Raw genomic sequence first — 13,180 nt, 5'->3', positions numbered from 1 at the left:
GGCCTGAGGGGAGCAAACATGGTGACCAGGCCTGAGGGGAGCAAACATGGCGGCCAAGCCTGAGGGGAACAAACATGGCGGCCAAGCCTGAGGGGAACGAACATGGTGGTCGCACCTGAGGGGAGCAAACATGGTGGCCGTGCCTGAGGGGACACCACTGTGTAAATCACCCTCAGCTGCCATGGCCAGACCTGCACCCACAGCCCGTGGAGCTCACCCCACACGAGCATGGCTGCCCACTCCCCTGCCCCTCTATAAGCACCCTGGGTTTCAGGCTGTGTGCTGCTATAAAGCAAAGCACGCCAGCTCCCACAGCTGCCTCTGAACTGCCACAAAAAGCAGATGAGCTGTGAGGGAGGACACTCCCCTTCAGGTGAATGAAAGTCCTGTGTGTCCCCTGCCTGGTTGTGAACACCTCTGTTGGATTCATCACATTGGGGGTTACCTGAAGTGCTGCCGCTGTTTGCTTGATAAAAAGCTTTTACCAGATGCTGGCCAACTCAAGAAAGTCTATTTATATGTTATTCAAAATAATCCTGTAACAAATGTAGTTTTATCTGTGTTCCAATAGCAGAAAAAGCATTTAACTTGAACACATCAACAGCAGAAGTAATATGAAAGGATCAAGCTTTCTTGAAAGATCATGGTTTCTAATTATTTTAGAAAGAAGGAACTCCAGGAAATAGCTGACTCTTCCTAGTAATTGTGAGAAATTTGGGCTTTTTAGGGGCAGGTGCAGATGCTGTATGATTCTATGAAATCTGCATGTCTCTACCAATTTTTTCCCAGTGTTAATGGCTGCAGGTAGCCAGGAAGGTGCACAGTCATATCATGCAATACTTCAGAACTTCACGTTCTTTGCATTTTTTACATTAATCTTCTGAGTTATTCCACCAAGCAATATGTGAAACTAGGCAAAATGTAAAAGCTGTGCTGGATCATGAGCTGTTATATTTATATTATTCTATTTAATATCATTTAATTACTAGAAGCAAATTACCCCCCTCTCAAAACCTCACTGCTTAGAAAGGAATACAATTACAGAATGTTTATGCAGGGGTTCTAAAGTGAATGGCAAAGACTTTATCCCTTAAGTATGAATGCCTGCATACAATCTGAATACTTCTCTGGGAAGGCTTTAACTGCACACTGATAACAGGGAGTCTTTGTGGAAACAATCATTCATTGGATCGTGATCAAAAAGCAAAGGAACAGAATTATGGAGAGACCAACTTCCTCCTTGCTGTGTTCCCTCTGCTGCTTTTGGGGTAATTATGATGTGTTTCTGCATTCCGGAATTTAGGGAAAAGAAGATGGGGGAGGGAAGCGAAGCCCTTCGGTGGTTTTGACTCACAAGAAATGCATATTTATTCACAGAGAGGTCTGTCCCTGTTACTATTCAGAACCCCAACAATACCGTGCTCAGCAGCTGGAATGAACCGGGGACTGGCCCAGCAAATGCAGGGTGCAGAGGGACATTGGGTCACATTGAGCTGACCGTGCTGATTATTACTTTTTTTGAGCAAGGAAATATGTGCTGAAGTAAAGGTGCTCATGGCTACCTAAAGACTTGCAAATCTCACTAGTAATCTGCTGAGCATTAGTGATCTTGGGTGAGTTAAATCGTATTGTGTTGAGGCTTTTACATCTTGAGGGAAAAGCTGATCTGTTATTCCGGTTTGATGGTGAGATACTAAAGAAACCATTGTTTAGGCTGACAGCTCTATAAACGGTTGTGAGAATTGTTAACCTGATTCTTCTGGCCTGTGCTGGTAGAAATTAGTAGTTACTGAGTGCTATTGGGTGTCTTGTGGCCTTGGAAATGAAATTGTGGATGGTTTTTTAATGTAGCACATTTTCCATGTTCTTGTAGATACATTTTTTCCTAAGCTTAGTTTACTCTGTTCTTAAGCCTGTTTTACCCATCCTTGATCTGATCCATTGTTATCCAGATTCAGAATGGCTTTTCAGCAGCATTGCATACCCGAGCACAAGACAGAAGGAATGGGCAGGAGACCTTTTCCTTAAAGCTGGGGATCCCTCCAGGAGGCACCAGCCCTCAGTGAGGAGTCCATGCTTTGTTCATTTGTGCCAGAGCCCTCGGGCTGTCAGACACTGAGCACCCTTTCATCCCTGTGACTTCAAAGTGCTGCTCAGAACTGGGCAGAACAGGCTTTGAGTTAGATCTGTAATTGAAATGGATTTATTAGGCTGCTCTACCTCATCTTTTCAAAGCAGGTTGTGCATAACCTTACAGCAAATGGATGTGTGTTCAGGTAGAGCATGGTCTCCTGTGGAATTACTGCAGCTCTTTTCAGCTTTCCATAAATGCACCTTCCTGGAATCCCATTTGAGAGGTGAATGAAACACTTCCTTATCTCCCATTACATATAGTTCAAGAATATTCAAGGTTCTCAAAGCATGGAAAGTGAATAGTTTCATTACAAAGTTGGCCATAGTGTTTTTGACATGGCCAGCAGATTTCACTGCCTTTATCCAGAGGAGCTGAGAAAACTGTGATCAAAAAGCCAAACCTGGAGTTGTATTCTGGTGGTGCAGCTGCCTCACTGACAAAGGATTTTCAAAGTTAAAAGCATGACTTGCTTCAGTCTGAGTTAAAAATCCTACCAGCAGAGCTCTTGCTGTGATGGACGGGCAGCCTCTGATGATAGCAGGGCTCTGACCTGGTGCTGGCTCTGGCTGGGATGGAGACCCGACCCAGCAGCCTGGTTGGTGCTGTGTTTGGGATCTAGAGCAGTGTCCCCTCACCACGGCAAGTGACACGCACGTGAGGGCTAATGTTCAATCACATGTTGCTAGGAGCAGCTCTCTGAGTACTCCAGGCTGGAACATTATGGTGGAAATTCAGTGTTTCTATGCAAGTTGTTAAAATGTAAGGCAGCCTTGTTGCCCGGGGTTGAGAGTGAGGCGTGTGAGGGTCTGGCTTCCGTGCCCTGCACTGAGCAGCCCCTCTTGGGTTTCACCCATGAGATTCCTGGAGAATATGTAATAGAGGAAAATTGCAGTTAGAAATAGTCAGGGTTGATCTTGAATATGTCAGGAAAGGAGTGGCTAACAATGCCACAGGTTCTTTAAAAACCCTATGAAACAACTTTGACATTTTCAGGATTTCAGCTGCTTGATACAGATACCTGTTAACCCCAGCCAGGCACTGGCTGAAATTGGTGGTGATGGAATGGCAACAATCAGCTGCAGCCAGGGTTGAGCTCTGGCAAAATAATCAAGAATTCCTCAAGCTGATAGTGAAGGAAAAAAAGGAGAAAAGAGAATCTGGGATCCATTACTTACAGGAAATTGGGAAAAGTATACATCTCACTGAGAAGCCAGGAAGCAAGTATGCACACGTATGTTCTTTCTGCTGAATATTCTTAGCATTCCCAATCCGTGAGAAGTTCCAAAAAACATTGATTTGACTCCAGTTCAGACTCAGTTTCTCTCAAGCAAAAAATGCTGCTCTTCTGCCAGATGTGTGAGCAGAGTCCCACCAGGAGCTAAGACAGGAAAGTTCCTGCTGGTGATGTTTGATGACCTGGCTCAGTCTAAAGCCATGTTGGGCAGGGCTGATGGCAGCACCGTGCCCTGGGCAGAGGGTTTTGCTCTGAAAGGGAATGTTTGCACCTTTACATTGAACCAGTTGCTTCTCAAAACCTCGGTCTGTGGCTTGGAGGGGTTATAAGGTTCCAAGTAGCAAAATAAAAAGCGTCTGTTGTTGTTTTACCAAAGGTGGTGTTTTTCCTTTGGAGGCTTTGCAGGTCTCCATGAGATGCCGAGTTCCCTCGGAGCTGTTTTGCAGGGGTTGCTAAGGTGATTTGGTGGGAAGGAAATGCACTGGTAATTTGCTGTTAAGTTGTTTACAGGAGAATATGAATGAAATTTCACCGCCCCCAGCAAGGCAACCGTCCCTCTCTGAGATTATTCCAGAAGGTTTCAGTAGAGAAGAAAATGACTGTACAAATGCCCAATTGGCCCCCCAAGGGTGATAAAATCCAATCTAGATGTCTGCAGGGCAGAGGCAGAAGCATTTTCATCTCATTTCACCTTTTCATCTTTTCAAACAGAATGTGAAACAGTTTAATTTTTGCTATCTTTTCTTGGATTGTTTTTAAATGTATTTCTACATGTGAATGGTTTGGTAAGTGTTTATTGGGGCTTATTAGTGTTCCAAAGTAGATATTTGCACTGAGTCATCACAAATAGCTTCAAAGCTATGAACGAACCCTGTTGCTTCCATGCAGCTTTCCTCCTGGAAAAACAAGAAAGTAGGACCAGTCTTTGGAGGGGGGAGAAATTCCTTCTTGACTCCAAATATCCGGGTTGCCTTATCTGGGGTACCAGCACGTGCTCAACATCCTGCCTTTTCCACTGACCAGTCTGCCACATTTTAGAAGGAAACAAAACTATGCCTCGTGGGGAGAAGGTTTGAAGAATGCATATTCTGAAAGCCTAGAGCCAATATAACATAGATCTCAGGTCTGTACATTCCAGAGGGGAGCTGTAGCAGGGACAGGCTGTTTGCCACTGTGCCATCAAGCTTTTACCTGGATTCTTCATTTCCTTCTGTACAACTGTTGTTTCAGGATGAACTGAGAGCAGATGATTAGGTGTGGATCTTCAGTTTGGGTTCCTGGCCTGGCAGAAGGATACAGTTGATTTACTGGCTGTTGACTTAACCTGTAAACAAACTGCTGGGGATTGTGGATGAATGTTTGCCCTCATGTGAGGACAAGCTCGGGGGGTGCCCAGGTCACAGCGCTCTGACTGACGCTTGTTAGAGCCAGGGGGTCATGTGAATGGACTTTGTCTGGCTTCTCCTCAGGCTGGGTGAACTTAGTGCTGGGATTTACTAACCCAAAAGACCTGGCTCCAAGTAAAAATGCTCAATAAACACCATGAGATATTTACTGCCCTCTGCACAGTGAGACTGAGCAACCTGAAAACCTGTCAGATTTTCACTGAAATCTCCCGAGCCTGCCCTGCATGTACCTTGTCTGCAATCTCTCTAGTTAAAATACATTTCCAAACCTTCTGAATTCTTCTATTCTGTTTGCTTTCATATTCTCTTAGTTTGCCTTTCTCTGTTACTCTTACTTTTAATGCAACTTTGAAAGACAAAAGCATTCTCATGTCTAAGCCTTGACTTCCCAGACATCAGATGGATTTCCCCCAATGTTCTGGCCACAATGGTGATATTTAGACTTTTAATGAAGAGGTGAAGAAAGGCAAAACTAACTCAGTACTTTTCTGATCAGAAACACAGATGCTGTGACTTTGCAGGTGAGATATTAAATAAGCCCTTTACTGAATTAGTAATATTCACCTGTTCTTATCTTTTTGTGCAAGTCCTTATCAAGGGGACACACGAGGAGGGCAATGGAGAATTTTACAGCTTCTCTAGTTTCTTTAGGATTACTAAGATTTCTTTTTTGTTCTTCCAAGCAGAAGAAGCTTTTGTCTATTTTTTTTCTTTTGCCAATGTAAATAGAAAAAGCTTCCCATCTTGCATTCTGTGAGTGTCTGTATATGTTGTAGGAGCATGTCAGGTGAAAAGAAAGCTGCTTTAGATGGAACTGCTGTGGCAGTCGAGCTCTAGAGCTGAGAGGGATGGCTTTGGAAAATGACTGGCATTTGTGTAAATAGCAAAACTCTGATTTCTTCACTGAACAAAAGTCCTCCCGAGAAAAGCTTCTTCCGAATTTTAGGCATTTGAATTAAATACAATATAAAAATTCAAATGTTGCTTGGCAAGTTCCATTTGTATTCTGCAGAGAGCTCGTGCTAGCTCTCTGCATACATGCAGGACTCCTTCTGAAGGTAATTTAGCTTTTTTTGCTCATGTGGTAACTGAAAAGCAGCAATTAACTCCATCTGTTTTCACCAGAAAAGGCAACATAAATGAGATTTCAAAGGTGCCAAAATGAGACTGAGAGGAGGTTTCCCTTGGTTTTACCTGGTTCCAGGAGGGCTGCTGCCCCAGTGCTGCCAAAGATATCACTGGAAATGTTTTATTGATAAAAATAGCCCCATCTTGCACGCGTTGTTCCAAGGATGTGCCTGCCATTTTCTGGCACCACACTGAATTCGAATTATAAAGAGCAGCACAAAAACAAAGCTGAGAGAAAATGAGTTCCTTAAAGAGCAACAACTCCTTATCCACTGCGGATTGATTTTGCAGGATTTGTTTGTTTGTTTGTTTGTTGGCTTTAACCCTGAATTGATGTGCTTTGCTGTGTGAAATGAGCAGAGCTGTGCCAGGGTGAGGAGCAGAGCAGAGTGGGTGTGAGCAGGCGTTGGGCAGTGCTGTCCCTGGGCACAGTGGGGCTGCAACACTGCCCTTGGCACAATGGCCAGGCTGTGCCAGGGGACAAGGGGCAGCACAGGGGTGGGGTCCCTCAGAGCCAGGAATCCTTCCCTCTGCTCCCTCCACAGTTCCTGACAGTTGTAATGCCACTGCAATGGAATCCCACTGTTCTGTGCAGTGGAACGCTGCCCCAGCCCTGCTCACTGACTCATTGAAGCATCGGCATTTGCACAGGCAATTGTTTCACATATTGGTTTTCACTCTGAGTCTTGTGTGCTGATGTGCTGCTGAAAGCAATCATGAAAATTAGCTAAGAATCGCAAGCCAAGTTAGCAGGAACCTTCAGTTTGTTATAGAGAAATCAAAATGCCAATGGGATTTTCTTTTTCGGGTCCGCATTAAAAATCTTGCTTTAAGAAGCCTTTGATTAAATCAGGATTACAAAAGATATTAAATCTGTCACATTTCCAGAGAAAATACTCTATATCATATTCTTGCTAAGAATTTTTAGAAATGGTATTGATACAATAAAATCATTTTCATCCTGTTTGATATAGTCAAAAGTTTATGTATCAGTCAGACGTTAATGAATGGTGCTCAACAATGCATTCAAACTGTTCAGAATCCTGCAGGGCTCATCCTTCTGGGGCAGGACAATAAATACGGTTGTCAAAGACCAGAGTAACCCAGAAATTCCAGCTGCATGTTGGAGAATTTGGGTTAAAGGGTGGATGTGAGGGAGCTTTTCTGCTTCCTAATGCACTTGTGGAGCTGAAGTAGAAGCAGATTAATGGAGCTGACACTCCAGTGCTCTCAGTTGTGCTCGTGTGGCAGTGGAATGTAGAAGCAGAATCAGCCTGTAGATGCACCCTGGAATTTCTGAAGGATGGGGGTTACCATGGATACATACACTCAAGCCACCACAGACTGGTGTGAATGCAAAGCTCTAATTTTTGTCTCATTGCAGGAGGATTTGTTCTGATAAGAAACTTGTGCTGCCGCTGTTTCTCCTCCCCCTCCCATTTGTTACTGAAGCAGTACAACTCAGGGTGTTGTGTGTGGTGCTGAGGGAGGATTCTGACCACGTTGCTCTCTCTGCTGCCCAGGGTTGGCATTTTCACCCGCCAGAGAAGGTTCACCTGAGCGTTATTTTGAATGAACAATGGAACTGATCCATTTTGGGTGCTGGCAATTCTTATGCTGTGACAAACCCTCCATTTTCACACTGCGAGTCAACATGAGTGTCCCTGTCCTTCCTTCCACTGCGGAGGGAGAGGTGTTTGTGGTGTAGAGCAGATAATGGGATAGAAATAAGTTAGAGGGGGAAATACCAGGAAGTTTGTTGAGTTCAGGGCTAGTGTGCTTTTCCAACAAGTTGGAGTCCCAAGGGGGCTTGATAGGAGGAAATACTTCTTTGAAATGTGCAGAGAATTGGTATTGGGAGCAAAAGGGCTCCTGAAGATGTGTGGGAAGAGAATTTAGTCTCTGAATTCCTACTGTAATTCTGAAAACTTGCCCTTTCCTCACTGCCTGCCTTGCTCTTGTGTAAGCTGCAGCACCAAGGAAGGGTGAGAAGGGCTCTCATCAGTTCCATGTCCCTCTGTTCTCTGTTCAGCTATTGAATTGCTTACAGCACAGTCTGCAGTTACACCTGGAGATGGATCCAAGCACAGGTATCCCAGGAGAAGCCCCAGCTCTGCACCAGGCAGTTCCCAGCATGGGCGGGTCTGGCCCTTGTGGGATCCTGCCCGTGGCTGTGACCCAGCTGTGACCCAGCTGTGACCCAGCTGTGACCCAGCTCCCGTGGGGGAGCAGCCACAGCCCAAATGTTGGAGTGCCCTGGTGGCCCAGCCCCAGGAGTGTCTGTGCCAGCCTGGAACACAGCCATGGGTTTGTGTTTCATGGGGCAACTCTCACCATTTCAATGATGCTTCACTGCTAGAACTGATGTCTGAATCGAGGAATTCAAACGGTGAAGCACATGGAAGAGTGTTACTAAAATACTCTGGCTGATGTTGATAGTGTTGCTGCTTCTGGAAATGTTTCTTCTTGACCCAGCAGAAAGCTGCTGGAGTCCTGCTGTTCCTCGCTGTATTTCTGGCTTTCTCTGAGTTCAGTTGATGCTGACTTGGCTGGTGTACACTAAATAGCCAGATCCTCATGCTCTCCATTCCTGCTGTTGGCCTGTGAGGCTGCACTCATTAAACATAAATAATATAACAGCAGTAGTTCAGGTGGTGGAAGACCTACATTTGTGTCAGCTCCAGTGGAAGAAATGGAAGGAACAGAGGAAAAACCCCATGTCCATTTGTATCCCTGCCAAGGAGATGGTTTTATCATTATTTCAAATGTAATACAGACAGTTGGAATGTTTCCCCTGGCAAATGCCTTTGGGAGGATGCTGCTATAAAATATATTCTAGACCAGCTGATTGGTTATTACGGAAAATACAATTCCATAAGGACCCATAATTTTAGAAAGTGCTATCCCTGAGAATAATAGAGTGCCGTGGTTAGTAAATAATTTCCCATTAACCCTCACTATTCAGCTCTTGTTTGGTGAAATTACTAAAACTTTGCAGTTATTTTTTTTCCCTTTCAGACCCTAACAAGTCCTGAAGGGATAGCTTGATTAATGTGCTGACAACACCATTAACGGGCACTTAGGATCTGTGCTTTTTGTAAGCTGTGAGTGAAAATAGATGACTGTTGCTGTTTTCTCCTTTTATTAGTGAGCTGTTTTTCTCAATCTGCATGCTGCAGGACTCAGGTGGAGCTGATCATTTCTGTCTGCTCATCAGAACTGCTGCTCCCCACAACTTTTTATTTCTTTATTTGGAAATGAGTGATGAAGGTCAGGCTACATCCCCCAATAGGAGCGGTGTGAGCACACCTAACCTGGCTTGTGCAGCCTGTGTTTGCAAGGTTGCTGTCAGGAGTTACAAGTTTTAGGGATACTCGACTCCCTAGAAGTCAAGTCTTTGCCATAAATGAGTATGAATGGTTCTGAAAAATCACTGAGAACAGCTGAGTGTTCCCAATGAAATTGTAATAAAGCCTAGAGCATCACTTTATAGAATAAGCTGCCTATGGAGACACCTCTGACACACTGCCAGCTATTAGTGTTGTGCTACAGCTCCAAACCCCAAAGATTTTATCCACTTTGTAACATTTTGTATTGCCTCACTCCCACAAGATTTCCTTTGCGGAATTCCACTGAGTTTGTAACTTCAGTAGTAATTGACAGCAACTTGTTCCACAGATAACTCACGGGCTTCTTCAAAGTATTTTCTACCACCAGTTTCTCTTGAAAATCTGCTAATTTTATTGTGGTCTTGTGGAATTTGTTACATTTTTGCTGGTTTTGCAAAAAATGTGTTTGCAGTGGAACTGAGGACAGGATTTTGAATTGTTTTAAATTGATTGCAAAATTCAAGTTTCCAGAGAGCAAAAAAAGTGAATCAGTCTTTCAGTTCTCTCCTTAAGTGGAGATAAGTTTCTAGACAAAAAAAAGGAAAATTAGAGATTTACAAGTCCAAACTCTTACTGAATCCCTGGTGAGAACAGATAGTGTTTGCTCTTTGCATGTGTCCTTCTGCCTGAGCAGAGCACTGCACAAGTATTTTGGAGGGGAAGAGCTGCTCAGCTGTGAGTGTCTGAACTGGGAATGCACAAGCAAACCAGCAGTGTTGGTCCAGCCGGGAGCTGCAGACAGCCTGGCAGTGGCATGTGCTGGAAAGATCCTGGGTTAAAAAAAGAGATGTCCATAGGTTTTGCCATATTTTCATGTGATGTTTGTGTCTATTTAGCTTAGGATAGATACTGAGAATCAAAATCTTCCCATTCCAAGGACCTGTGGCCAAAGCAGCCCAGAGGTCCTGAATCCCTTGATTTAATTGGTTTCTGTCTCTGCTCAGAATCCTGGTGGCTCACCCAGCTCCGGCCGTGCCGTGTGGTTGTTGTTATGACAACTGTGCAGTTTGGTACCAGCATTGCTTTGCTGCTCGGTGTTCATGTCTGGGATGCCTTGGGAAAAGGTGGCAATCCTTCTTTATGAACTTATCCCAAACTGTGCTAGCCCTCACACAGACACACTGCCTCCAAACTGAGGGAACTCTCTTGTGCTTTAAACAAGTCCTCTTGACGTGCAATATGCACATCTGAAAGGTACATTAAGGCATATTGAAAAAGCTATTTAGTAGCAACGAGGGCTTTCCGTGTGCTTTTATGAATCGGAGGTGGGACCAGAATAGATACAAGCGCTTCAATCTATGCCCTAGCTTATCCTGCAGTTGTTTCCCTGTGCAGACAAGCCCTTCATACTGAATAAAGTTCAGGATTGGCAGTTTTCATGGGTGTGAGAGGCATTAAGGCACTAAGCTGTGTTAACCTGTTGCAGAAAGCTGTAGAGAAGCTCAACCTTCACCTCCCTTGTGTCCTCTCCTGTCTCCTGGGATTTACTGATGGTACCGACTGGTGTCACAGTGCTTTAGAGCTTTCAGGCGTGCTACCAGAGGGAACAGAGCCTCATATCCAGCGGGATTCTACCCTGAGCCTTGTCCTCATCTGCAGCCCTGGTTTGGAGAACACAAGGCAAATGAGAACTCGTGAACATGTGGAAGTTGGCCCATCCCACAAAATGAAATTAGCCATCAGACCTGATTTAAATATTTTGGCATATGCTGAGAGAAGCGAGAGTGACAACTTGCATAGTCCATGATCCTTGTTTTCAGCGTGGCTGCTGTGGAGCCGCTGTCCCTGTGCCCCGTGTCCAGCAGGCAGGTGAGAGCTGCTCTCTGTGCCAGGAAAGACAGGACGGGAGGGAGGCTCGGGCTGAGCCACGCTGGGAGTGGGGGTGCCAGGAGCCTTGGAGAATTCTTTCCTAGGAAGGGGTTGTTATTAGATTTCAAGGTTGAATTTGAAAGAAGACTGATGCCATGTTCTTGTGTGAGAGGCTGAGGCACACGCGGTGTGATCCTCCCGCTGTTTCCAGACTCCCAGCACAGGTCGGCAGCTGCTGGTTGGAGCCGCTCTCTGCTCACCCCCTGTGCTCCCACAGCCGGGACCTGCACCCAGGCAGGGCAATCACACAGCGCTGCACTTCCCGCCAGGGGGTTTGAGCTCAACAGGTTGCAAATGCATTAAAGCTCTGAATACCTTTCTGAAAAGAAGTGAAATGAGCAATTGTTGTTGTTTAACAGAGCAAAAAGGAAACAGGTTGTTAAATATTTGCACTAGGTGCAAACCTGGTGCTACTGGAAAACAGCTCTTACTCTCTCACTTGCTCTGTAGGCCAGACCATGTGTCTGGGTAGCAACTGTGAGGTTTGATGAATCACCATCCAAAGAATTAGAAGGTGTCATGATCTAATCATGATCTTAACAAGCCACTGAATATCTGCAAACAAAAGAAGAAACCACAGAAGTATTAGCCTGGAATGTTTTCCAGATGAAAGATATTACTGTTTGCTTGAGTGCAAATTATTACAGATTCTGAAGCAATAAAGAAGAAATTAATTGTTTTTAAAAATCTTTTTGTTTTCCTCTGTCAATTAAAATTTGTTCCATCGTATGGCTCAGTGTCTAACTAATTGCATTTCTTTTTAGGATAAGAAAATAATCAGTAAAGAGAATATGTAGAGAAGCACAATGATGTTTCATCTGTTCCAGATCCAAGATTCTTTCCTGGAGTCCAGGGGAAAGGTAGAGATCCTTTTTCCACCTTTATGCTTTTTTTAAGGACTTGAGTCATATCTACAAAAATCAAAATAGACAATTTTTCATAGATTTAGTGGGCTCAGAGCCATGTTCTTTTCAAAACCTTTTTCAAACTCTCCTTAAAGCTTCTAAGAAATGCCCCAGTAGTGAAGGGAATGAGTTTGGAGCTGAGTCTTCTAAAACTGACCTGGTTAACAAGAAGAAAACCATCAGTGTCATCCTGAATTTTGGTAATATTTTGCCTATTTCCTGCCCTTTCCTCATGAATGTGTAAAGTCATACATGATTTTGGGACATGGAAAGCTGAAAATTCATGTGAACTTACAATTAGTACAGTTGTAGATGAGATTAAAATTTAACAGGAGATGAAGTAATTTGTGTTCCTGTGAGTACACGTGGCTTGTTTGCCACTCCTCAGCCACTGTAAACTCTTTGTGGGGGTATTTTCCACTCCTCTATTTTGAATTGCAGTAAAGTGGAAAATATTTGAAATACTTCCTAAATTTTCAGTGGCTCCTACTGTAAGCAGAAAAAAAGGGGAAATAAAACTTCTTGAGCAAGAAAGATTTTGAACAGACCAGGCCTGCCACTGATTATCTTTCTTTCTGAGAGCAGGACTAACTTCTTATTCCCTAGAAGACTTAAAACCTTTTCCATGACCTTTGTTTTGTCTTTTATGAAAGTCAGTGCATTTTATTTTTATTGAAGTCCTATTTTTTTATCTCTTTAGAAAAAAAAACCCAAACAAACCACCACTGTCTCTCCTTCTGCCACAGAGGTGTCTAATTGTGACATTTCAGTTTATAAATGTGCTTAAATGTGTACAGCAAATTGATAATTTCACTTGTGTTTCTGTGGACAAGCTCTTTCATCTTACGCATGAAACCGAGGTGACTTTGAGGTGACTTTTTGAAGTCATGTGAAGATGCACCCTAAACCTCCACGAAAACAGCCTATTCCTGTTCCTTGGTCAAAGCAAGAGTGTCAGCAGGGAACTCTTTCCTACTCGCTTCATGTGCTCCTGGTGGATTCACTGCTTCTCCTGCCCACCTGAGCTGCCCCCAGGCTCCCTCTGTGCTGCACTGCAGCTGAGCTGGGGCTGTCCCTGCATCCCAGAGCCTCAGGCTATCCCTGCATCCCAGAGC

The 13,180-nt window shown here is 44.2% G+C and overlaps 1 long non-coding RNA gene across 3 annotated transcripts in view; it reads left to right on the top strand.

Moving 5' to 3' along the window:
- Nucleotides 1-13,180, top strand: part of LOC113968861 — a 77,664-nt gene that overhangs the window by 704 nt on the left and 63,780 nt on the right. Inside the window, exons 1-2 of one of the 3 annotated variants that reach the window (XR_003534661.1) lie at nt 121-373; nt 11,925-12,020. This is a non-coding gene — a long non-coding RNA (uncharacterized LOC113968861). Of the gene's footprint in view, nt 1-120; nt 374-11,038; nt 11,101-11,924; nt 12,021-13,180 lie in introns of those variants that run through there. The other 2 variants (XR_003534660.1, XR_003534659.1) reach the window with 2 other exon arrangements.

Source organism: Neopelma chrysocephalum, unplaced genomic scaffold, assembly GCF_003984885.1.
Source record: "Neopelma chrysocephalum unplaced genomic scaffold, ASM398488v2 Primary Assembly neopelma1_69, whole genome shotgun sequence".
In the NCBI taxonomy this organism is placed as follows: domain Eukaryota; kingdom Metazoa; phylum Chordata; class Aves; order Passeriformes; family Pipridae; genus Neopelma; species Neopelma chrysocephalum.
The sequence above is the reverse complement of the archived record's forward strand: the minus strand, read 5'-3'. Positions and strand labels throughout refer to the sequence as shown.